This window comes from Desmodus rotundus, chromosome 1 (genome assembly GCF_022682495.2).
Source record: "Desmodus rotundus isolate HL8 chromosome 1, HLdesRot8A.1, whole genome shotgun sequence".
Taxonomy (NCBI): Eukaryota; Metazoa; Chordata; class Mammalia; order Chiroptera; family Phyllostomidae; genus Desmodus; species Desmodus rotundus.
The window spans coordinates 107612940-107637148 of record NC_071387.1 but is presented as its reverse complement, the minus strand read 5'-3'; the positions used below and the strand labels follow the sequence as shown (position 1 = coordinate 107637148).

Sequence of the window (24209 nt, the reverse complement as noted above, 5' to 3'; positions counted from 1 at the left end):
TTAGTTAGCTAGGGCTGCCATAACAAAATACCGTAGCTTGGGTAGCTTAAACAACATAAATTAATTTCCTCACAGTTCTGGAGGCCACAAGTCCAAGATCAAGGTGCCAGCAGGGTCCGTTTCTTCTGAGGTCTCTCTTCTTGGCTTACAGATGGCTGTCTTCTCGTGTCGTCCTCATGGTCTTCCCTCATGTGTGTGCCCCCGGTTTCTTTCCTTGTATCCTAACCTTTTCTTATAAAGACACTAGTCACACTGGATTAGGGCGCATGCTAATGGCCTCATTTTACCTGAATCCCATCTTTAAAGGCCTTGTCTCCACATACCGTACAGTCGTATTCTGGGTAACTAGGGGTCAGAGCTTCAACACATGAATGTTGAGGGAACACAATTCAGCCACAGTAAGTCTTCAAAACCCAATGTGTGTTTGATTCACGCTATATCTCAGTTCCAACCAGCCCCATTTCAAGTGCTGGTTACTCCACATGCTGGTGGTTATAGTGGGCACAGTACTGGCCGTGGGAGTCAGTGCCAAACACAGCAGACAAACATCCCGCCCTCATGTGGCTTCCACTCTGTTGGAGGAGACGGACAATAAATAAAGATGTGAAATTAATAGTACTCCATATACATTCTAGGAGTAAAACAAAGGAGAGGGAAGTGTGAGTGGGTGGAGTCCAGGGCTGCGTTTCATCCCCGTGTGTCCTTCCAGAGATATCCTGTGCAAACACGAGAGATGGGTGGATGGATGGATGGATACATAATAATATATCCCCATTTATTGGCCTTTTTAAAAGATACTCATATAATTGACATATAACAGTACATTAGTTTCAGGTGTACACCGTAATGATTTGATATGTGTATCTATTGCAAAATGATCACCACAATAAGTCTAGTTAACATCTATCACCACACATAGTTACAAAACTTTTATCTTGCGATTAGAACTTTTAGGATCTATGTTTTAAAATCAACTTTCAAATCTACAACACAGTATTATTAACTATAGTCACCATGCAGTACACTACATCCCCATGACTTACTTATTTCATAACTAGGAGTTTGCACCTTTTGATCACCTTCATCAATTTCGCCCACCGCCCACCCTTGCCTCTGGAACCGCCCACCTGTTCTCTATATTTATGAGCTCATTTTTTTTAAGGTTCCACATATAAGTGAGATCATATGGTATTGTCTGTCTCTGTCTGGCTTATTACACTTAGCATAATGCTCTCACATTTATCCATTTTGTTGCACATGGCAAGATTTTCTTCTTTTTATGGCTGGATAATATTCCATTGTGTGTGTACATATATACTTGTACATACTTACACACACATTGTGTGTACAAACACACACACACACCATATTTTCTTCATCTGTTCACCCATCAGTGGGCACTTAGGTTGCTTCCATGTCTTGGCTATTGTAAATAATACTGCGATATTTACATAGTAGGCCTATGTAGTGGAAAATCATTAATGCTATTTTTTAATTATATTTCACTGGCCCTGGCTGGTGTGGCTCAGAGGATTGAGCACTGGCCTGCAAACCAAAGGGTTGTCAGTTCAATGCCCAGTCAGGGCACGTGCCTGGGTTGCAGGCCAGGTCTCCAGTAGGGGGCACGCAAGACACAACCACAGTGATGTTTCTCTCCCTTTCTTTCTCCCTCTCTTCCTCTCCTTCTAAAAATAAATAAATAAAATCTTAGAAAATTAAAAAAATAATAATAACAATACTGCGATGAACTTGGTGGGGTACAGATATCATTTTGAATTGGTGTTTTCATTTCATCTGGTTAAGTACCCAGAAGTGGAATTGTTAGGTCATATGGTAATTCCATTTTTAAGGAACTTCCATACTGTTTTCCATAGTGGCTACACCAATTTGCATTCCCACCAACAATGTATAAGAATCCCCTTTTCTCCACATTTTCACCAATATTTATTTCTTGTCTTCTTTATAATAGCTATTAAATAGGCATAAGGTGATGTCTCGTTGTGGTTTTGATTTGCATTTCTCTCATGATTAGTGATGTTGAGCATCTTTTCATGTGACTATTGGCATCTGTATGTACCTAGTGGCCAATGTCTATTCAGATTCTCCTTATTTTAAAATCAGATTGTTTGTTCTTTGCTATTGAGTTGTTTGAGTGCTATTCCCCATTTGAAAAAACACAGATTGTAATATTACATACATGTCATTCTGCTCTTTCCTTTTCTCACTGGTAAATATATATAATATATCTTGAAACACCACCATTATCACACATAGACATGCTTTTTTTTTTGATTTCTTGATTTAAATAACAGTTTGAAACACAAAGACACGGTACTGCTGAGCTGGAAAAACAGAACATGGCATTTGTCCTGAGTGCCGTCACCTCATCCAACCCTCTCCATACCCTGTGGGGCGGGTGCTGTTCCCAACAAGCAGTTCAAGTTCATGGTCACCTTTTATAAATAAGTGGGAAATAAAAACTAACTTAAGAAAAATGTCAAGCCCTGCTTTGCAGTGCTGCCCAACAGTAGGGTCTGAGAGACCTTCCTGAGGTTAAGAGAATAATAAGATACTAATGTATAGTATTATTATATTACATTAATATGTAGTGATATTATATATATGGCAATGTATTAACATAATCTATTGTATTAATATATGATAAATAGAAATATGTAATTTATTATAAATATGGTTAACATAGGGTGGGGCAAGAATAGCTTACAATTATGAGTACATGAACCACAGTTTATTCTTGTATTATTATTTATGAATTATTATATTATTTTCCATATGAACTGATGTACACCTACTTTTGCCCCATCCTGCATATTAAACACATTTAAAGATAATAAAATATTTAAAATAACACTAATAAAAAAAGAAATAATTGAGACAAAATACTGGGAAAACAAAACCAGGGAGAGCTGTGAGGTTACTCACACAGGAGCTGAGACGGGCCCTGTGCAGACGGGGTTGGCTCTGGGGCTTTGCTTGCGGATGAGGCTCTTTGAAGAGGTGCTGGGATCCAGGGGTCCAGGCTGCACTCTGCCCCCTCCAATCTCATTCCAGGTGGGGAGAAGCTTCTAGAGGGGATAGCATTGCTAGGAATCAAGATGGAGGTGGGTAGAGGGCACGCTCCTGCACCACAACTCACCCTCCAAGCTCCAGAATTCTCTGCGCCCTGGCTGGCTGCTCCCTCCTGTGAATGGGATCCTGAGCCAGTGAGCCCTGTCAGGGCATCCTTGGGGCCTCTGCAAATGCTGGGATTCCAGGCAGTGTGCCTGCCCCATTGAGGACCCTTAGCTCTGGAATGGGCTGATGGGGTGGCACAGTACCTGCCTCTGAGGCTGTGGTGAGATAGCTGTGTTTGTATGTGCAGAGTGCTCAGAACAGGGCCTGGAAGCACCTTACATGGGTAGCTGATGCTGTGAAGATCGTCCTGAGCCCTGACAGGCCCTGTGCAGCTCAGGGAGGGGCCTTTGCCCGCCTGGAACAGGCTCTGCAGGAATTGAGCGAGGGAACATTGTTCTCTGGGCTCTGAGCCATGCAAGCTGTGGGTCAAGCCTGGCTCTGCCCCATCCCTGCTCTGAGACCCCACTTCTCTGAGCCTCAGTTTCTCTATCTGTGTCATGGGCTTGGTACAGGGGCAGCTGGAACACTTGTTAAGAACTGGCTGGGAGGGGTGTGCAAAAAATTGAGACTTGTTTTTAGTAGATCTTGTGTCTGCTCGGGCTCCCTGATTCCTGGTGCACTGAGGAAAACCACCCGCACTGCCCTGGGCCCCTGCCAAGCCCAGTCCCTGCTGCTCTGGCCCCTAAGGGAAGGGGTTGGAGCTGGTGAGTTGTCTCTAGCAGGTTCTGACCTGTCCTGGCTGGAAGGGAGTGAGAGGCTGAGGCAGATAGGCAGCTCAGGTCCTGAGTTCCTGCTCAGACTCTCGGGCCCTCAGCATCTGCATCTGTCCTTGTATCCTTTACCCACTTCCTCCCTCCCTACATTGCATCCATGCTCAGCCACGGCACTTCCCTAATGTCTCATGTCTTCTCCCATCTCCAGGCCTTTGCACAGGCTGTTCCCACACCTTGAAGACTTCTACCCACTGTCTAAGTTTTCGCCCTTAGATCCTGCTCTGTGGGCCCCAGCCCAGCCCAGGTCTCACTGTAGCTCCTGTGATCACCAAAAGACTGAGACCCCTAAGGACCAGGGTCAGATCTATGGCAACTTTGTAGCTCAGCGACAGTGGGTTCTCAATAGTAAATTCTTATTGAAAGCAAATGAAGGAATGTGTGAAGGAAGGAACACCTCTCCCCTCCCCCCAGACTTTGATGTACCAGGTGCAATGCTAGCAGAGGATCAGAAGAGAAGGGTCCTGTCCCCCGGCAGTTGGAGTCTAAGGGGAGGCAGATGTAAAACAAGTAGTTATATAATTACTTCATGCAGACCCTGAAGGCAAATACGGTGCCATGGGAGGATGTAGCAGTGGGAATGTGACCTGACCAAGGGTCTGAGAAGATTTTCTGGAAGAAGCGATGTTTCAGGCCTGAAAGGCTGAGAAAGAACAACTGGGCGGAGACTTGCAGAAACATCTTCCAGGCAGCAGAAACTGCACGTGCAACGGCCCAGGGGTCAGAGAACACACAGAGCAGAGCCTGGGAGAGACCCCATAGACCACAGAGGTCAAGGTGGGAGACTTGGGGCTGGGGGAAAGGTGGCTGAGCTTTATCCTCAGAGCAATTTGAGGACATTGAAGGGTTTTGGCATCCTTGGGAAGATAGAATCCAAATCAAATTTTAAAGAGCCCTTAGATCCTGGCTGTGTCTGCCTTGTTGAAAACAAATCAGAGGGGCTGGAAGAGCAGGGAGCAGGCTCCTGCAGCCCCTGAGTGACTCGGACTGAGAGAGGAACAGAGAGAGATGACGGGTTTGGAGGACTTTTAGCAAAGAGCCAGTGACAGGCCCAGCCATGGGCCGCGTCTGCAGGTAAAGGGATGGAAGGATCCAGGGTGGAGCCTGGTGTCCTACCTAAGCTGGGTCAGGCCAGCAGGGAGCAACTTATTATCAGGAGAAAGATCGGACAAGCCTCCAAGTCCCTGGCCACCCACCAACAGCCAACCAGCCACGAGTCCTCCGGCCAGACCTAGGGCCTGGAGACATGAGGTGTGCTGGCCCTGCCGCCACAGAAAGTGTAGGAGCCAAGACCCTTCTCCCTCTGGACACAGGCCTCCTTGGGAGGAGGAGTGTGAGAGCCACACTGCCCTGGAGCTTCTGGCGACCATCCCTGGGAGCCTCCCCTGCCTTCCCAGCTGAGAGCCCAAGGGCCATCCCCAGGCATCCTTGGGGACCCAGGGCCCCTGGAGGCCTCCTCCCAGGAAGCCTCTGCCCACCTGGGAATGTCCCCTGAGCCAGTCAGGATGTGCACAGCGAGTCCTGGGGATGCAATATGAACCAGAAGACAAGATCCCTGCCCTCTTGGGGCTGATATTCTAAAAGGGGAAGTGGGAACACAAAAAATACATTAATAAACAAATTGTGTAATTGCATGATGTCATGGAGACTAAGAGGGAGGGTGGGCTGGGGGCCACTTCATAGAGGGGGCAGGGTGGGCCCTCTGAGGGTACAAAGAAACCAGTCTGCTGGTGGGGGCACAGGGTAAAAGCTTACGGGGGAGACACGGAAGCCGGGGGCCTGGGAGGGGAGGAAGTGGTGGAAAGGGGCACAGGAGGGGTAGACCAGGCCCGGGGTGAGGGTTGTTGGCAAACATGACACTGTGGAGACATGGTGGGTTTCAGATAGGGGGCGATGTGTTTCTTTCCCTCACCTTCTGGGATCTCCCTTCTCCTTCAGCCTAGAAAGCCCCCTACTGTAGTTCCCTGTTTCGGCCCCTTTCCCCAGGGTCTTTCCAGCGTCTCTGCCTCCCTCACCCCCATGACAGGTACTCCCTGGGCTGGAAGTTCCCCAGGACCTGTAGCAGAGAGGGGAACTAACACCCATCATTGTAAAGGCCACTGTGAGTGGACCTTCTACTGTGTGCAGGCCTCCTGCCCCTGGGACCCTCACAACAGACCCTTCAGGTCGTATAGACCCCATTTGCAGAGCAGGAGACCCAGGTCAGTGTGACCCACTCGATGCCTTGGGGCTCGCAAAGCAGGAGACAGCTTTTGAACCCAGCTTAGACTCATCCCGGAGTTTTGTCAAATCTCACGCGAACCTCATGCCAGGTTTGTGAGCTTGGGAGCTACAGACTCTCTGCCCCTCTCCTACCTGCCTCTTTTCACTTCCCAAATTTTGGTAAATGTCTCCAGCAGCTGCCCAGCTGCTGAGCTGCACACCCCAGAGCCATTCTCAATCCTTCGCTGCCTCCTCTTCCAGGGGCCCTCACTGGGCTTTAAAGCAACTTTAATACCCTCCATGTTGGTAGTGGTATCTCTCCCCCCCTCTTGGGGAAAAAGGGAGGAAATTGAATTGTGGTAGGTTATCATGGATCTAGAGAAAGTTGTACTGAGGTCTGTGGGCTCCTCTGTCTAAAGATATACTTCACGTGACTGCAGGAAACACATTGTGTCTGGAAGCCGGGCCAAGCTCGGTTGCCTGGCACCCCTAAAGAAGCCGCAGGACTTGCCAGTCGGCCCCACGGAGAGAAGCCCTGTGGCGGTGGTGGCGCCCACAGCCCACCCCTCTGTCGTAAGAGAGGTCATAAGCGGGCTCGCGGTCACTGCCCCTCCCTCCCTGAAGCGGTGCCCTGCTTCAGGGTAAGGTTCTGAAAACGGATTGGGGTGATAGATGCACAACTCCACGCAGACAATAAAAACCACAGGGTTGCACACTTTTCTGTGGTATGTGAACTATATCTCAATAAATCTGTTTGTTAAAAAACCTCAGGTGTTTTGTGGCCTCCTCCCCGAGGGTGGGGATCCAGATCTGCTCAGACAAACAAAAAGTTAAAAAAAAAAATCATGAGAAGACTCACTTACTACCTAAGAGCAATAATCAGAACTACTCCTCAGGGCTGGTGACACGCTGACCTGTGTTCTCAGTGTTAATGCCTGTGACCCTCCCAGCAGCCTTAGCAGCAGACATTCTTATTTCTCATTTGGCAGATGGGAAAGCGGAGGCACCCAGCCAGAATGTGACTTGCCAAGGTCACAAGCAAAGAAGTGTCAGAGGCAGAGTTTGCACCCTGCAGTCTAGCTCCAGAAGCTTCACTCCACCCCCACCCAATGCACACAAAAGCAAAGAGGATATAAGCAGCACGTGTCACCACCCCTCCGTGGGCCAACAGGCGGTCGTCCCCTCAGGTTCTTATCGGTACCGGTAGACCACAGGCTGGCCCCATTTCCAGACGCACTGCTTTTACTGTGATGATGTGAAGTGTGTCTTCTGAGAAACGCACAACTTCCTCCAGGTGAGCTCCTTCTAGCTCTCTCCCCCCACCCCCTGCTGGGTTATTCTATTGCAAATCATATCATCATATAACTTCATAAATTCTTCAGAATGTATCTCTGAGTGATAAGAACTCTTTTTTTGAATAACTGCATTTTTATTTAGTTACCATTCTCACATCTACAAGAAATTAATGATGCTGTCGTATCCCCTAAACTCCCATTTTCCCCATTATTTCCTAACTGTATCTTTATGGGTAGTGGTTTAAAGCAAGCAACGAAGTTCATACATTAGATTTGGCTGGTATATTTCTTAAATTCCTTTTAAGCTACAATGATTCTCTCTTTTTAATTTCCTTGTGTTTTAGTCATTGCAGAAAGTGCAAAATCCTTGCTCATAATTATGGATTTGCTGCTTCGTAAATGGCCTCTAGCAGAAACGGGAGTGTTGGAGGGTGGGGGTGCAGGGGCTTGGTCCAGCCTCCAGGCCTTGTGGAGAGCCTGGTATTCCCACCTTACTGGTTATCTGAAAGGAAATAAAATTAGGCCCAGAGAGGCACACTGACGTTGGCAGCAACTAGATAGACTCATTTGTCCATGTTGTCCGTCACAGGTGTGTCATTCCCACCTTCAAAGCCTGTGCGGAATCTGCCCACTTCTCTTTTGTAGAAAGTGGATTGAGGGAGGCGAGGAAGGAAGCAGGGACACTGATGGAGGCTCCCACCGTCCTGGCGAGAGCTGGTGGTGGTCTGGGACAGGGTACTGGCATTGATGAAGAGGAAACAGGTTCCAGAATATTCTGGAGGTAGAACTGGTCAGGCACATTGGCTGTATGGACACAGAGGGCAAGAGATGTCCAGGGTGCTTTGGATGTCCAGCAGGCTTCTTTCTCGCTGGAAAAGCGGTCTTCTTACCTCAAGATCGTATCTGCAGACCCCTCCTCCTAGCTCCCAGCTGCTGCCGTGGAGATGACACGCACACAACATGAGGGTAACTCACACCTCAGCACGGGCCACCAGCACCCTATGCTCGGCCTTCCAAAGGGGATGAGCTAACAAGAGGAAACTGAGGGGGTGGGTTAAAGGCTTGGATGCCAGAATCAGCCGCTTCCCAGGGCATAAGCTCAGACAACTCAATACTTCTCTGTGCCTCAGTTTTCCCATCCGGGCAGTGGGAATGCCCATTCCCACCTGGTTGGGCATTGTGAGGAGGTAAATGGTGATTTCCGCTCTTATGGGATGGTCTGAAGGAAGAGAGTTTAGGTGGCCTCAAGTGGGTCAGGAGGATGTGAGGAGTGGCTAGTAGGGAGGTGGGGCATCATGGGAGATTGATCTGTAGCTGACCAAGATACGGGGCCGAGCACATCCCAGCTGGTCCTTGATCCACCCAGGGCTCAGCCTCTGAGCACCCTGGTTATTGGCACAACTGGACTAAAAGATGGAGAAGTGACTGGGGGTGCTGCCCACAGTTCTAAACATGCCCCAGACTGGCTTCTGCAGAGCCTCAGGCTGGTTTCTGTATTTCCTTTCCGACTTTGCTGAACATCCTGCATTAAGGAAGAAGCAGCTTAGAAGATGGGTAAGGGCATGGATTTAAATGCTCATTCAGCCCCCTATCTGCTGCATGACCTTTGGCAAATCCCCAGGACTCAGGTTTCCTCATCTATAAAAGGAGCGTAACCATTCATAGAGCCCTCCTAATAGGCTTCTTGTGGGGGCTAGGTGAAGTTAAGTAATTTTCCTAAGGATGAGTGAATATCTGTAAAGTGCTTGGAGCCATGCCCAGCACAAGCAAACTGGGAGCCCCTTCACACTGTGTCCTGCGTCCGTTTGACATGACCTCGATAGTCCTGGACAACTTCCTGGACTTCTGGACGACAACGTGTTCCAGGCTCATCTTATACATTTTCTGCCTAGAATCAGCCATTTCTCAGAAGAGCCCTGTTCTTTTTGGTGATGAATGGGAGTTAGGGACCATAATCAAGACATGGGGGATACTCATTGCTACTGGGTTACCATTGTACCTAGGCTTACCACGGGAAAAATTGACCTTTCTCATTCACATGTAAGATAACAAGGTTTTCATTAACTTCTTTGATTTGTTTTTTATCTCTTTTTTCTTACACAGAAAATCTTGGTTCCTGAGAACAGTAATACAGTTTCTTATTTTCTTTTTTAAAAATTTTTATTTATTGATTTTAAAGAGAGAGAGAGAGAGAGACATTGACTTGTTGTTCCACTTATTCATGCATTCATTGGTTGCTTCTTGCATGTGTCCTGACCGGGGATCTAACCCACCACCTGGGCGTATCAGGACGACGCTCTAACCAACTGAGCTACCCAGCCAGGGCTCTCATCTTCCTTGTCCTTTATGGCAAAGCTAACAGTTTCAACATAACAATACCAGTATAATTATTACCTGTAAGATGACTGAGTGGAGCTGAAGATTTTATTATGGTTCTATATTTGTGTGGTTTTGTGGTCTTTAGGTTAAAGCCCATTAGGGACGTACAATCAAAATGCTATTTCAAAATCACTTCCAATAATCTTTTTTAGTGTGGTTGCCAAGTGGACAGGCAGGTTTATTCATTCTTTTTTAATTTTAGTTTTAATAGATTGGTTTTTGTCTTTGCATAATAATTTTATAAGAAATTTGCATTTACAAAATAAAAACCCTAGAGTGAGATATACTCAGAGAACCTTAGCTTCGATTCCTGTTCGTCACTCATTGCGTCCTTGTCACTATTGCCTCCATCCCCCATAAGTAACCTTTTTTATTAGTTTGTACTTTTTATTAGTGTGTACCCTTCCATTGTTTCATTTGGAAATTATAAGCAAATGTGTACGTAGCCCACACATATTCAGAAGCTAGTGTACTTTGTGTTCACAATTCTTCTCCTTGGATTTTGCTGCTGCTTCTTTTTTTTTACTTAGTCATACTTCCTGGAGGTCACTCCAGTGCAGTGTTGGGGGAGCTTCCTCATTCCTTTTTACAGCTGCATAGCATTCTTCTCTGTGGCCCTGCACAGTTTATTCAGCCAGTTCCCTCTTGGTGACGTCAGGGTTGTTTCCAGTCTTTGCTAATACCGGCAGCAACAACAAACCTGGGTGCACATGACTGTACCGTGGGCCATGTATTTGGGGGGTAGATTCCAAGATGCTGTAATGGGATTTTTTAAGACTTTCTCTTAAGACTTTATTAAGTTTTAGCCTCACAGGCAGACTGAGAGGACCTTATGGTATTTAAAATCCTAACTGTGGTACGTAGCACGCAGGAAGGAGTTCATAGTGCGGAACCAGGGGCTCTACCCTAGGCAGAGCAGTCGGTGAGGGCTCTGTGGAGGAGGTGGTGGTCCTGCTGAGATCTGCAGGGAAGGTGGGAGGGGAGCAGGTGAAGAGAAGAGGAAAAGGTGTTTCAGGCAGCAGCAGGTATTAAGGCCCGATGGCAGGTGTGAGCATGAAATATTCAGGTAATGGACAGAAAGTGAGGTGAGGGGTAGGAGACTATGCCTTCATCTGGGGTGAGGTTGTTGGAGATTGAAAGAAGTAAATGAGTTTGTGTGATAATTAGGAGGTAAAATGCACAGACTGTGGTAACTCTATTAGTTGGAATATAGATTTGGCTGTCACGTCAGAGCCCCAAAGTAACTAGTTTAAACAACAAAGAACTGCATTTTCGCTTTTGCTTACTGCCACGGTGTAAGCATTCTGGTTCTGGTTTGGCTGCTCCAAGGCATTAGGGACCCAGGCTTCTACTGCCTTGTTCCTCTGCCATTCCTAAGCCATTGCCTTTTTTTTAATGGCCTGGATAGATTATCACCGGGTCCTGCACTCTAACTACTAGGAAGGGGAAAGGAGACGGGAAGGAGAGACCCACCCTTTCCCTTGGCCACAACTGGAAAGTTGCACACATCACTTTTACTCACATCCTATTTCCCCGAATTTAATCACCTGACCATACCCGGCAGTAAGGGAGGCTGGGAAATGCCTGCAAAAGGACCCTGTCTGCACTGGCAGTGGGGAGAGGGGTCTTCATAGTGACCAGACAGCTGCTGTTGGGAGGGGCTGGGTTCAGAGCTGGGGTTAAGTGGAGAGGCTTCCAGCAACCCCAGCCCCAGGAGGGCATGCTGGAGTGGGATGGCTGCAGCTGGGCTGAAGTCTTGGGGCTGTGGCGATGGGTGGGCGGGGGTGGGGGGTAGTCAGTGGAGGAAGTGGCTGCTCTGGATGACAGTTGGCCAGACATTGATGGATGGTCTAGGGGTGGGGAGGAGCAGGAATACAGGGAGGACCAGAGAAAGTTCAGATCCTGGAAAAACCTGCCTATAAAGCTCAGCTAGAGGAGCAGCCTAGTGGCCCGTGTTAGGCACAGAGAGCACTGAGGTGGAGAGGAGGGCATTGGAGACCTTAGGGACTCTCTCCACATCCCATTACGAAAGCAACACTTAAATGGCCTGTGAGCTTTGACATCAGGATCTCAAGGTCCAGGCTGTGGGACCTTGGACTAGTAATACCCAAGGATTAATCCTACTCAGTCCTTACAACCAACCACCCGGTAAATGTGTTTCTATTCTCCCAAGCTGGCATATGGAGAAACCGAAGCTTAGGTGGGGTGGAAGGAGCCAAGATCTATATCAGAACAAAGGCCTTCTCACTTTCCATGAAGCCAAGAGGCCCTGTAAGTAGCACTCAGGAACCCTCTGTGATCACCAGGTCTAACCTGCTTGTCCCAGTTCCTTCCTTCATTTGTTCATTCGCTTGTTCATTCATCCAGCCACCAAACCCCTGCTGACTTCTTTCTCTATGTGGGGTCCTGATTAGGCACTGGGGATACCTGAGTACTCAGACCCTGACACACAGAGCTCACAGTCCCTAGGGGCAGACAGGTCAAAGGCAGCCTATCCCAGCCCAGGACCTTGTGGTGAGGAGGTGGTCAGAGATGGCTTCCTGGAGGGGGTGGAGCTGAGCAGAGACCTGAAGGACAAGGGAAGGAGGGACCCACTCTTCTTTGGGCTGGACAGGCAGTGGGAAGGAGAACAGGTTTTTCAGTGGTGAGGACATTTGAGCTGCATCCTGAAAGACAGACAGTGGACAGAAGTACAGGCAAGGTCTTTCAACAGCAGAAACAGCATAGGCAAAGGCCCAGGTGCCAGAATCACCCTATGGTGAGGAGGTGCAGAGGGTTACAGTAAATTTATTTTATTTTAATTTTTTAAAATTTTTATTTCATTACAGTTGTCCCATTCCCCCCCTTTATTCCCCTCCACCCTATACACCCCCTCCCACCCACATTCCCCCCCTTTAGTTCATGTCCATGGGTCATATATATAAGTTCTTTGGCTTCTACATTTCCTATACTATTCTTACCCTCCCCCTATCTATTTGCTACCTACCATTTATGCTCCTTATTCCCTGTACCTTTCCCCCTCTCTCCCCCTCCCACTCCCCTCTTGATAACCTTCCATGTGATCTCCATTTCTGGGATTCTGTTCCTGTTCTAATTGTTTGCTTAGTTTGTTTTTGTTTTCATTTTAGGTGTGGTTGTTAATAACTGTGAGTTTGTTGTCATTTTACTGTTCATATTTTTTATCTTCTTTTTCTTAGATAAGTCCCTTAACATAAGGGCTCAGTGATGATGAACTCCTTTAACTTGACCTTACCTGGAAAGCACTTTATCTGCCCTTCCATTCTAAATGATAGCTTCACTGGATAGAGCAATCTTGGATGTAAGTCCTTGCCTTTCATGACTTTGAATACTTCTTTCCAGCCCTTTCTTGCCTGTAAGGTCTCTTTTGAGAAATCAGCTGCCAGTCTTATGGGAAGTCCTTTGTAAGTAACTGTCCCCTTTTCTCTTGCTGCTTCTAAGAGTCTCTCCTTATGTTTAATCTTAGGTAATGTAATTACGATGTGCCTTGGCGTGTTCCTCCTTGGGTCCAACTTCTTTGGGACTCTCTGAGCTTCCTGGACTTCCTGGAAGTCTATTTCCTTTGCCAGATTGGGTAAGTTCTCCTTCATTATTTGTTCAAATAAGTTTTCCATTTCTTGCTCCTCCTCTTCCTTCTGGAACCCCTATAATTCGGATGTTGGAACGTTTCAAGATGTCCTGGAGGTTCCTAAGCCTCTCCTCATTTTTCCGAATTCTTGTTTCTTCATTCTTTTCTGGTTGGATGTTTCTTTCTTCCTTCTGGTCCACACCATTGATTTGAGTCCTGGTTTCCTTCCCTTTCCTGTTGGTTCCCTGTACATTTTCCTTTATTTCACTTAGCATAGCCTTCATTTTCCCCTCTAATTTGTGGCCGTATTCAATCAAGTCTGTGAGCTTCCTAATTACCAGTGTTTTGAACTGCATGTCTGATAGTTTGGCTCTCTCTTTGTTGCTTAGTTGTATTTTTTCTGGAGCTTTGATCTGTTCTTTCATTTGGGCCATTTTTTTTTTTTGTCTTGGCATGCTGGGTTACCATGAATTTAATATGCAGGAGCCCAGGATAGAAAAGGAAATGTTAAATGATTGGATCAGAGACAGGGCAGAGCCTAGGCCTAAAAGGTTTGTTCCCCACTGCTCGCCAGCTTGTTTGAGATACGACTGACACGTGACATCGGGTTCGTTTCCGGTGTGCCCTGTAGTGACCTGATGTTGTGTGCATTGCGAAACGATCACCGCAGTAAGTTCAGTTAACAGCTATCACCTTATATAGTTACAGATTTTTCTATTGTGCTGAGAACTTTTAAGATGTACTTTCTTAGCACCTTGCAGATCTACTGTACGGTGTTAACTATAATCACCATGCTGTGCATTACACCCCCATGATTTATTTATCTCATAGCTGGACATTTGTACCTTTTGACCACCTTCACCTACTCACACCCCTCTCCTCCCCCGCTCCGCCGGCAATCACCAGGAGAACAGATTCCCTGCATCTGAGCTCAGCTCTTGTAGAGCCCACACGTAAGTGAGATGACAGCGTTTGTGTTTCTCTGTGGGACTTCCTGTACTTAGCATAGTGCCCTCAGGCCCGTCCGTGCTGTGGCAAATGGCAGAGTTTTGTTTTTCTTTTCTATTAGCAATAATCGCACCTCAGACAAACCTCATTGGCTACAATCCTGCCACTGCACAAAGCTGGAGATATTTTTCTTTTTATGGCTGAGTAATATTCCACTATAGGTATACACCACATTTTCTTTCTCCACTCACCCATCCATGGGCACTTACATTTTTCCATGTCTTGACTATTGTGAATAATGCTGCAGTGAACACAGATGTACAAGTATTTCTTCACGATAGTGATTTTATTCCCTTCAGATATATGCCCAAAAGTGGCATTACTGGATCTTATGGTAGCGCTATTTTTAATTTTTTGAGGAACCACTGCACAGTTTTCCACAGTGGCTGCACCAATTACAGTGCTACCAACAGTGCCCGAGGGTTCCCTTTTCTCCACATCCTGGCCAACACTTGCTATCTTTAAATTAAACAAAAAAATATATATATATGTATATATATATGTATATATATATGCCATCGTAACAGTGTGAAGTTAAAGGTTTTAAATGCTGTGAAGGGTGTGACTTTACCTGAGGGGGATAGGGATCCACTGAGTGTCGGAAGCAAAAGATGGACTCCTGAGATATGCGTTTGGAAAGAGAGCCCTGGCAGCCGTTTGGAGGCTGGAATGGGAGTAGACACGGCCATGTGAAGGTCTAGGCTGTGATTGGAGAGAGAGGCTTAGGACCTGGCCCAGCAGGGATGGTGGGTGGAAATGACAGCATTGAGGATGTGGAATGGACAAGGCTGGAGGGCCGTAAGTTCCTGGGCAATGTTACCACAGAGAGGCACAGATGTGTTGCTCACTTGTTTATCTTGCCAGTCATTCTCCATCACTCAGAAACATGGCTCTGATAAAGGACGCTCTGCCACTATTGACCAGAGTGGGGAGAGTGAAAGAGAAAAGGATATCAGAGCCCATGTACTGAGCGCTTTCCTATAATTTACCCCATCTAATCCTTATCATGGTTCTTCGAGGAAGGCATTACACGCATTGCATGCAGCGTTAGGATTTAGGCGAGTGGATGCATTTGGGGAGGAAGGAGGGAGCAGTGACTAGGGTGTGAGCAGTGTGAGGTTTTCTGGGGTGCTGATAGTGCTTTAGTTTTTGCCTTGGGTAGTTCACAAGTGTGTTTTTTTTGTGAGGATTCGTTGAGGTGTGCACTTAAGATGTGTACCTTTATTTTTTTGGTAAGGATTTTATGCTTCAACCCAAAATATAAAAAATATGTTATATGCATTTTACAAATTACAAGGCATTGGGTTAAGTTTTGAGGGGTTCGGTGTCACGCTTAAGGTTTCATTAGTGGGTGGTAGAGATGAGATCGGAACCCAGGAGTGCCCAAGTCTAGAAACCTAGTTTTGATCTCCCTCTTGGTGGCTTTCAATCAAACTGCCCTTCCTGGAATGACCTACAGTGGGAGGCAGAGAACACGGGACGCACCACGGAGGACAGGGGGCACCCGGCCAGAAGGGGGCACTGCTGTCACAGGCAACGGGCACCTGGAAGCCTTGTGAACAGAGCCCGCCCAGGTGTGAGCCGGGTGGGGAAGACCCAGGGAATCAGCTCTTAACCCTCACTCTCTGGAGGAGTGCCCAAAGGCCGGAGAGCAGAAAGTGTTCTCCCAAGGGGGTGAATCAGTACCTCGTCCCACCCCACCCAGTCCTGTGCTCCTGCCCAGGAACCTCAGCAGCATTTCTCAGGTATAAGGACACTACAGAGAATGTGAAGGTCAAGAGTGGGGTCCAGGACCCCCGACTGCCCCATGGGAGTAGGCCCCTGGTTTCACCAATGCCCAGTCCAGCCCTGCTGGGAGGCAAGAGACTGGGCGGTGAGCTTCAGGGCCGTGGCCAAGGATGAGCCGACTCCCCAGTGCAATGTCCGGGCTTGGCCCTGTGGGTGGGCACCCACCACGCCCTGTATAAGGAGTGGTAAGGAAGAGCTGAAGCCAGGTGGCACCCTTCTGACCAGGGTATCATGCCTCCCATCTCCTGACCTTTTTAATTTTCTAACTGGAGGTTTCCAGAGCAAGAGTGAGAGCCCTGTGAAGTTCCACCCTGTGGAATTTTCCCCCAAGGGTTGGTGGTACCCCCTGGGGAGAGGGTGGAGGCTCCAGGCTGGTATAATCACCCAGCTTCCTGGCCAGCAGTTAGCTTTAGCAAGCACAGCTTAGTGGGGGCATGGGGAGGTGGGTGAGGACCCTACCACTGCCACTCACACAGTGTGACCTGGGGCCCATCACTCTTCCTCTCAGAGCCTCCTCTCTAAATTGGGAAGGCTGAGACCCATTTTGTCAGAAAGCAGCCTCTTGCATGACATGAAAATGTGCTCCAAGGCCTGGCATACGGAGGGGTTTCTCTCCTCCAGCCTTCTCTCCTCCATCTCTCCTCTAGATGTCCTAATGGGGCCTTTGAGAAGACCCCATTAGGACATCTAGAGTCTTCAGGGGTGACGGCCAGAAGTTAGGGCTTTGCTGTTAATACATTTTTTTAATTGTGGGAGGGGTAAATCTTCCACATAGAAGAATTCCAAGTAATTCACCTTCGTCATCCAGGTGATCAAGGGCAAGGCTAGCAGTGACAGGGCAATCCCAGGGCACACGCCCTTGCTGTGATTACGGTGACAACGGCCCTTCACCTCGGTGCTGTTCCTCCTAAAACGTGCCGCCCCGGTCTAATCAGCAGAAAGACATCAGACAAAGCCCACTTGATGCACATTCTACAGAATATATGACAAATACTTCTCCGAGCTGTCAAGGTCATCAAAGACAAGGAAAGTCTGAGGAATTGTCACAGCCCAGAGGAGCCTAAGGAGACAGGACAATTTAATGTGATGTGGTGTCCTAGAAGGGACACCACATCACATTAGGGAAACAGAAAAAGGCACTAGGGAAAAACCAAGGACATGCGAACAAAGCTCAGACCTCAGTTAATAATAATGTGTCAGTGTCGGTTCACTGACTGTGGCAAATGCGTCACCCATGCGAGGTGATAATAACAGGGGAAGCCGGGTGTGTGTGGTGCATGGAACTCTGTGCTGCTGTCCCAATGTGCCCCTAAATCTAAAACTATTCTAAAATTTAAAGCTTGTTTGGAATTTATGAGGGTGGACATAAGATTGCTAACTTTTTATTTTAACTAATGAAGACATTAAAAACCTCACCAAGCCACCTTCCCTCCCCATTGTTTGATCCCAGGAAAGACGTCCGACCAGAAGGAGGAGGGCCTCCATCTCGGGATGAGGGATGAAGCGTTGGAATGGAGTGAGACTGGGTTAACAAAGACTTCAGACTCTTCCTTTTTCCCATCTTGCGAAGGACCCATTGATAGGGGACTCAAGAGGTGGAAAACTTTAGCTTAAGGTAAAATGTTATAAGTCTAGCAAGTAATGCATATATTAAAGCTTTTGTTTCCGAAGCTAAAGATAAGGCCCATCCTGGCTCCTGGGAAAACAGCTGACCTCCTGGGGCACTGCTAAAGATAACCACCTGGGGACACCTGGAGGCACCGGGGCCTTTGTGTTCCAGGGAGACAGGCCCCTGGACCACTGGCCCCTGGGAACAGCTAACTGCCCAGGACAGTAATGTTGCAGCTTCTTTCACCTAATCCTCCCTGAATTTCAAACCCCTCACCACACCTTGTTTATTCCCTGCTATAAAAACCTTGCCCTGGAAAGAAAAGACAAGATGGTCTGTTAGGGTACAAACCCACCATCTTCTCAGATCGCTGGCCACCCGAATAAAGTGCCCATAAAGATTCGGTCGCTGTCTCTGCTTATTGGGTTTGGTAGCGACAAGCAGCCTGAATGCCGGTGTCTTTTCCAGTGTCACCATGAGAAGTTTGGGGCTGATATTAGCCCTGCAGAATGTGGGCAGAGCGAGAAATGGTTTGAGAAGACCGTGGCCAAGAACACCAGACACGCAACGAAAGCAGAAGGGTGACCCTACAGAGAAAGGTGCAAGGGGAGCAGTGCTGAGGGCAGCGAGGGTGGCAGGCGGTGAGGCTTTGGGCCAACAGGGTGACCACCCATTCTGCTTTGCCTGGGACGAAGGGTTTCCTGGACACCGGACCTTCAGTTTGAAAACTCAGACAGACCTAGGCAAGCTGGGGAGTTCATCCTAACCAAGCAGGTGGGCCTGGGGGCAGGAGAGCATGCAGGTCTGTCCTACGGGATGGCAGCAGCCCTCAGGAGCCGTCCCTAGCCTCCTGGAGAGGGGAAGTTAGGCCCTGTGTGGCCAGATCTTCTGATGTTCAATGATTTTTTCAAGAGAAGCTAGAAATTTGTTTTTTTTTTTTTAAACACAACTCCCAAGTTTCAAATGTAGGCAGCTGACTCAGGCAACTGTGAAATGCTTTTCAGTCCAAACCAAGGACAGTGTGTTCCGTGTGGCCCTCGGGTTGCTAGTTTGAGATCTCTGGGAGTAGGTCTAGACTGGATCCTTGAGATGGTCCCTTCGCTCCTCTGAGCCTCAGTTTCCCTACTGTGAAGTGGGGACAATTTTGCCTCCTACAGGGCCGTGTGAGCTATCTGCAAGTCACGTGTGCAGCCTGGCACACAAGAAGCTCTCAAACAGCAGGATATAAGAAAACACGCATGTGCTAATGACGGAAATGTCCATTAACAAATGAACAGACAAACAGAATGTGGTCCCCTCAATGGAATATCATTCAGCCTTAAGGAGGAATGAAGTACTGATAACTTGTAATATGGTTGGATGAATTCTGAAAACACTATGCTAAGTGAACGAAACTGGTCACTAAAGGTCACATATCATGTGAGTCCATTTATATGAAATATTCAGAAAAGGCAAATCTATAAAGATAGAAATCAGTGTTTGCCAGGGGCTGGGGGAATTGGAGGGAATGGCGGTGATGGGGTGATAGCTGAGCACGGGTTTTTGGGAAAGGTAATGAAAATGTTCTGAAATTGATGGTGACGATGGTCGCACAACTCTGTGAATAGACTAAAAGCCATTGAGTTATGTACAGTAAGTGGGTGAATTGTATGTGTGGTATGGTGAGTTATATTTCTATAAAGTTGTTAAAAGAAAAGCAAACAAGCAACAAGCACAGCTAGTCCTCCTTCTGGCTGTGCCCCAGCTCCCCGTGCAAATTTAAGCAAGGTGCTCCCCCTCTCTGGGCCTCAGTTTGCCACTCGGAGAACACAGGTACATTCTGAATTAGGGTATATTTGGCTACAACAGCTTATGATTTTATTGTGACAGATGGTCATATATTCACCAGGGCCACCTACCCAGTGAGACCTAGGATAATATAGGCCAAAGGTGGCCCATTAGCTTGGAGCCTGACATTCCGCCCTCAGCTGACAGGCCGCAGGAACTGGAAGGAGCCCAGCAGACGCCAGCAGAAACACACAGATGTTTGCAATTGACATAGACATAAACAGAGGTAAGAAAACAATTTGCCAGCATTTGTTGTCTGTTTATCAAAACTCCCTTAGTGAAGTTCATCTTCCGTAGAGGAGGTCCCTTGAGGGGAGGGTCAGATGTCCCTCTGATGTCCACTTACCTGCTGTGCGGCCTGGGGCAAGTCACTAGACCTCTCTGAACTTCAGATTCTGCGTGCTTACAAGGAAGATGATAACAGTAGTGGCAGGGATCCAAACTAGTTCTGATTCTTTAACGTCCTTAGGCCTTCATTCCCTTATCTGCAATTTGACAGATGTTATGTAGATCAGTTGTTCTCAACAGACTTTACTGCCCAGGAGACTTTTTTAGTTGTCACAACTGGGAGAGGCACGAGTGCTACTGGCATCTAGAGGTGGAGGCCAGAGATGCTGCTAAATGTCCTACGGTGCACAGAACAGCCCCCATCGCAAAGAATTATTCAACTCCAAATGTCAAGATGGCTGAGGCTGAGAAACCCTGGATTAAGATAACCTCTTAGTTTCCCTCCAGCTGTAGATCTTTGGGCTTAATCTGCCTGCTTTATGCTGGGATGGGCAGTCTGGAGCACGCAGTCTTTCCACCCCTATCATCTGCATAAGAATGGGCCTTCAGCCTGGACCGCTTTCTTACCGGGAGATAGGAGCCTGGCAGACTTATGCTGGGTTACTGCCTTGTGTGGCGTATGTTCCCCTGCTTCAGACTAGATGTGTGCTCCTTTGTTCTGCGGAAGTGTGCATGTGCGTCATGTGGCACCTGGCCAATCCCACTGATATGTCTGTCCCCTGTGGGGAGGGGATGAGGTCCTTCTTCCTGTGACACAGGAGGTGTGTGTGTGTGCGGGCCAATGGCTCTGCGTTGGCTGCCGAGAGGGACCCCCAGGCCATGAGGATCTGATGCCCACTGCGGAAGCTGACTTGTCCTGTCTCTGTCTGAGTGGAGCCTTGTTCTGTTCAGCGCTTGACCCAGCTGTATTTTTCTTGGTGACTGAGACCAAGAAACAGTGGGCATAAATGTTCAGACTTCTACTCTGGTGACAGGTAGATTTGACTTGCATACTACATGGTTTTCTCAGCCCCCTGAGGCAATTTCCACGAAGTTATTGCCTGATGATTCTTATTGAGTGTGTGGCATTTTCTCCCTCACTTTCCTCCTCTGCAGAATGAGATAATACGTGCCTCCCCGCACTGCTCTCTGACTGTGGAAGTTGTAGTAATAGTAATATTCAACAGTAGGTAACACTTGGTATGACTAGGGGCTAGACGTTGTGCTAAATGTTTTGTTTTGTACATTCTAATTCATCTTGACTCCACAAGCATGTCTGAGGCAAGTTTGATTGTTTCTTCTACTTTGCAGATGAAAAATCTGAGAGGCTTAGTTGTACAAATCATACCCCCACCCAAACTGGGGTGGCTTTTTAGCTCACAGTAATTTCCCATATGGCACTAATCCTTGCTACTCTACTTCTTTGGGATATAGTGATTGGTACAGAGATGCACACATGTGACTCAAGATGGGCCAATCAGAAGCCTTCCATGGGATTTTTGCCAGTTGGAGCTGGCATAAGTGTGGGAAGACATGAGCCTAGGTGGGGCTGCCAGATGGTTTGGCTGTGTGGAGCCAATTCACAGAGAGAAACATATGAGAACTGAGAGAGAATCCTGGTGGCTTCTGATGCCTGGTTTTGGACCTCACCATCCATCTCCGAAACTTAAGTTGACAGATTCCCTTTTAATGTCTGCATTGGCTTGAGTTGCATTTTTGTCTCTTGCTGCTCAGAGTCCTGAATGATCCCTTTCCTCCCTGCCTGCACAACCCTGTTCATGTATGTCCCCTGCACACATGTACCATTTTTTTTCAGACTATAAGATGCACATTTTCCCCCAATTTGGGAGGGAAATGGGGGTGCATTTTATAGTCTGAATGTTGCTTACATTTACATTGGTGAAAATTATGTTATTTATGTTATTAAATATTTTACCACATTTTTGCCTCAAAATTTTTTTTCTATTTTCCTCCTCTAAAACCTAGATGCATCATATGGTCTGAAAATACGGTGTATGTGCTCAGCTTGTATGGATGTGTGCACATGTCCGTGTCTACATGAGATTATGTGCACAAGCCAATGACCCAGGTGGTTCATTCCTGCTCCCATATTCTGTCCTCACCTTGAAATTGAGCTTCCCCAGCAGGACTGATGAGCTCAGAGAATTAGAACCCGGAATTCTGGGCTGACTGACTCTTGGCCCAGGAAGACCCCTTCCCTAGAGACCTTGCAGCATCTTGGAGGTATGAAGGGGGTGATCTAGAGCCCCAGGCCATCTGAGTTGGCAGGCAGGGTCCTACAGTAGGCATCATATTGCTTTACCTGCCCAACATCATCCCCCAACACCTTCTGAGACCAGCACCCAAATTGCACAATTCCATTTATGTGACAGGTCCGGAAGAGGTGAATGTGTAGAGACAGAAAATCAGACTAGTGGCTACTCAAGGCGCGGGAGTGGCGATGAAGACGAGGCACATGATAGCTAAAGAGTTTCCTTCTGAGATGGTGAAAATGCTCTAAAATTGACTGTGGGGATGGTTACACACATCAGTGACTTTACTCAAAACCAGTGAACTGTACACTTTAATGGGTGAATTGCCTGGTATGTGAATTATATCTTGATAAAGCTGTTTAAAAAAGACTCCTAGGCTCCCTGTTGAGCCAGGCCCTTTTCAGAATATTTCTTTAAAAGTCACACACTTGGCCTCCAGGTGGCCATGTCTGGCTGATGAGAAATCAGGACCTTTTTATTTCTGCCCTGTGCTCTGCCGTTACACAGATTCCTGTATCTGCCTTGCTTATGTCTGTTGCCAATATTCCGCATGTACATTGTCTGCTTTCTTTTGCTTAGAGTAGTTGTCTGGGTTCCCTGGCTGTGTTCCCAGCTGCCTCCAGGCTGCCTATTTATCCCTTAGCCTCAGTGCCTCATTCCAGCTCTGGCCGCTCTCTAAAAGAGGCTCCTGTGGGTGGGGCCTCCACGTGGCCAAGGCTGGAGACTGTACATGTGAATAGAGGGGCTTTAACTTGGGCGACCAGTTACACCAGTGCTGGGCGAGCCAGAGGCCTGGGCTGGACCAAGGAGGAGACACGGAAAGAGGCAGGTGGGAGAAACATCCCATCTTCTCCCTTCCTCCATGGGGTTTGAGAAAGGAGGTGGGCTTAGCTGATGGAGAGCAGAGCTAGGAAGGTGGAGAATGGCCTGAGGGCCTGGGTGACCAGATGGCCTCTCAGGGGCAGTGAGAGGTGCACTTGACTGGAAGCTCACCCACCCACCAGCAGGTGACAGGGGTGAGTCACTTGGGGGTGAATCTAGGACAACTTTTCTGTCCTAGATCCTAAATGGGGAGGGCAACCAACCCTCAGCTCCTCCCAAGCCACAAATTCCCTAGGATGTCACTAGCAAATGTCCCTTGTGTTCCATTTCTGTTCTAATTCATGCAGACACAGGCCATTCTTTTGGGGGCTCGTCTGATAGAGGGGCCCAGGAGTAGGAGGGCAGTAGAGTAGAGGGCGAGAGGCGAGGACTCTGTGTGGTTGGGGGCAGGTTAGCTGCAGCCCTGTGTTCCTGTCCTGGAGGTCACTTTACCTGCCCCCTGCCCAACTGTACAGAAACCAAGAGTTTGGCCATTGGTCCGAGATGACACAGCGGGCGCTGAGTGCAGAGGGAAGCACTCAAACACTGCAGACTCACTGGGCTCTAATCCTGCCTCTGCCAGCCCCCAACTGTAGATTCTGGACAAGTGTCTTTATCCAAGCCCCAATTTTCTCATCCGTAAAAGGGGCTAAACACAGTGTGTAGCTCCTAAGTTTGTTGTAGAAAATTGTCCTAAGTACTTGACATGTGGCAGAAGGTCGTTTACTACCTGCTGCGGGGGAGGGGCTGGAGTCCCAGCCCCAGGTAATTCTGGCCATCTGTGTGACCCAGGGCAAAACCCTCAACCTCTCTGAGCCTTGCTTCCTCATCTGTGAAATGGAGATAACAGTTCTGTCTGTTTCACAGGGGTGTGGGTAAGGATAAACGGGGACCCAGCACAATGTACTCACCCCATGGGCCTGGCTATTCTTGGAACCATGACGCAGTTCTCTCCCCCACACATAGGACATCGGTCCAGGCCACCCACCACAAACCAGCTCCCTCCTCTCTCGGGGCTTGCTTGCTTCCGTCCTCCTCAGCAGTGTCTTGCCAGTAAGCAGACTTGAATACAGCTGAGCTGTGTGGGGAGGGGAAAACAGGGCTGGGACTGAGTTTGGAATGGGTGTCGTGATGTCAGGCTTATGATTGACCCATTCTACCCCTCGGCTGTAACTCAGCAGTTTTGATGAGATTTCCCATACAACGGAG

At 47.9% G+C, this 24209-nt stretch overlaps 1 long non-coding RNA gene and 1 other non-coding gene across 4 annotated transcripts in view; one reads left to right on the top strand and one right to left on the bottom strand.

The window, feature by feature from the left end:
• The window catches only part of LOC123480849 (uncharacterized), a 31964-nt gene extending 13805 nt beyond the window's left edge, over positions 1-18159 (top strand). The window contains exons 3-7 of one of the 3 annotated variants that reach the window (XR_008427445.1): positions 11955-12052; positions 12979-13100; positions 13266-13373; positions 14199-14320; positions 17614-18159. This is a non-coding gene — a long non-coding RNA (uncharacterized lncRNA). The remainder of the gene's footprint in view (positions 1-11954; positions 12053-12978; positions 13101-13265; positions 13374-14198; positions 14321-17613) is intronic. The other 2 variants (XR_008427448.1, XR_008427446.1) reach the window with 2 other exon arrangements.
• LOC112315071 (U4 spliceosomal RNA) lies at positions 14347-14493 on the bottom strand. The gene has a single exon (XR_002975839.2). It is a non-coding gene; the product is annotated as a U4 spliceosomal RNA (small nuclear RNA).
• Positions 18160-24209: the final 6050 nt, after the last annotated feature.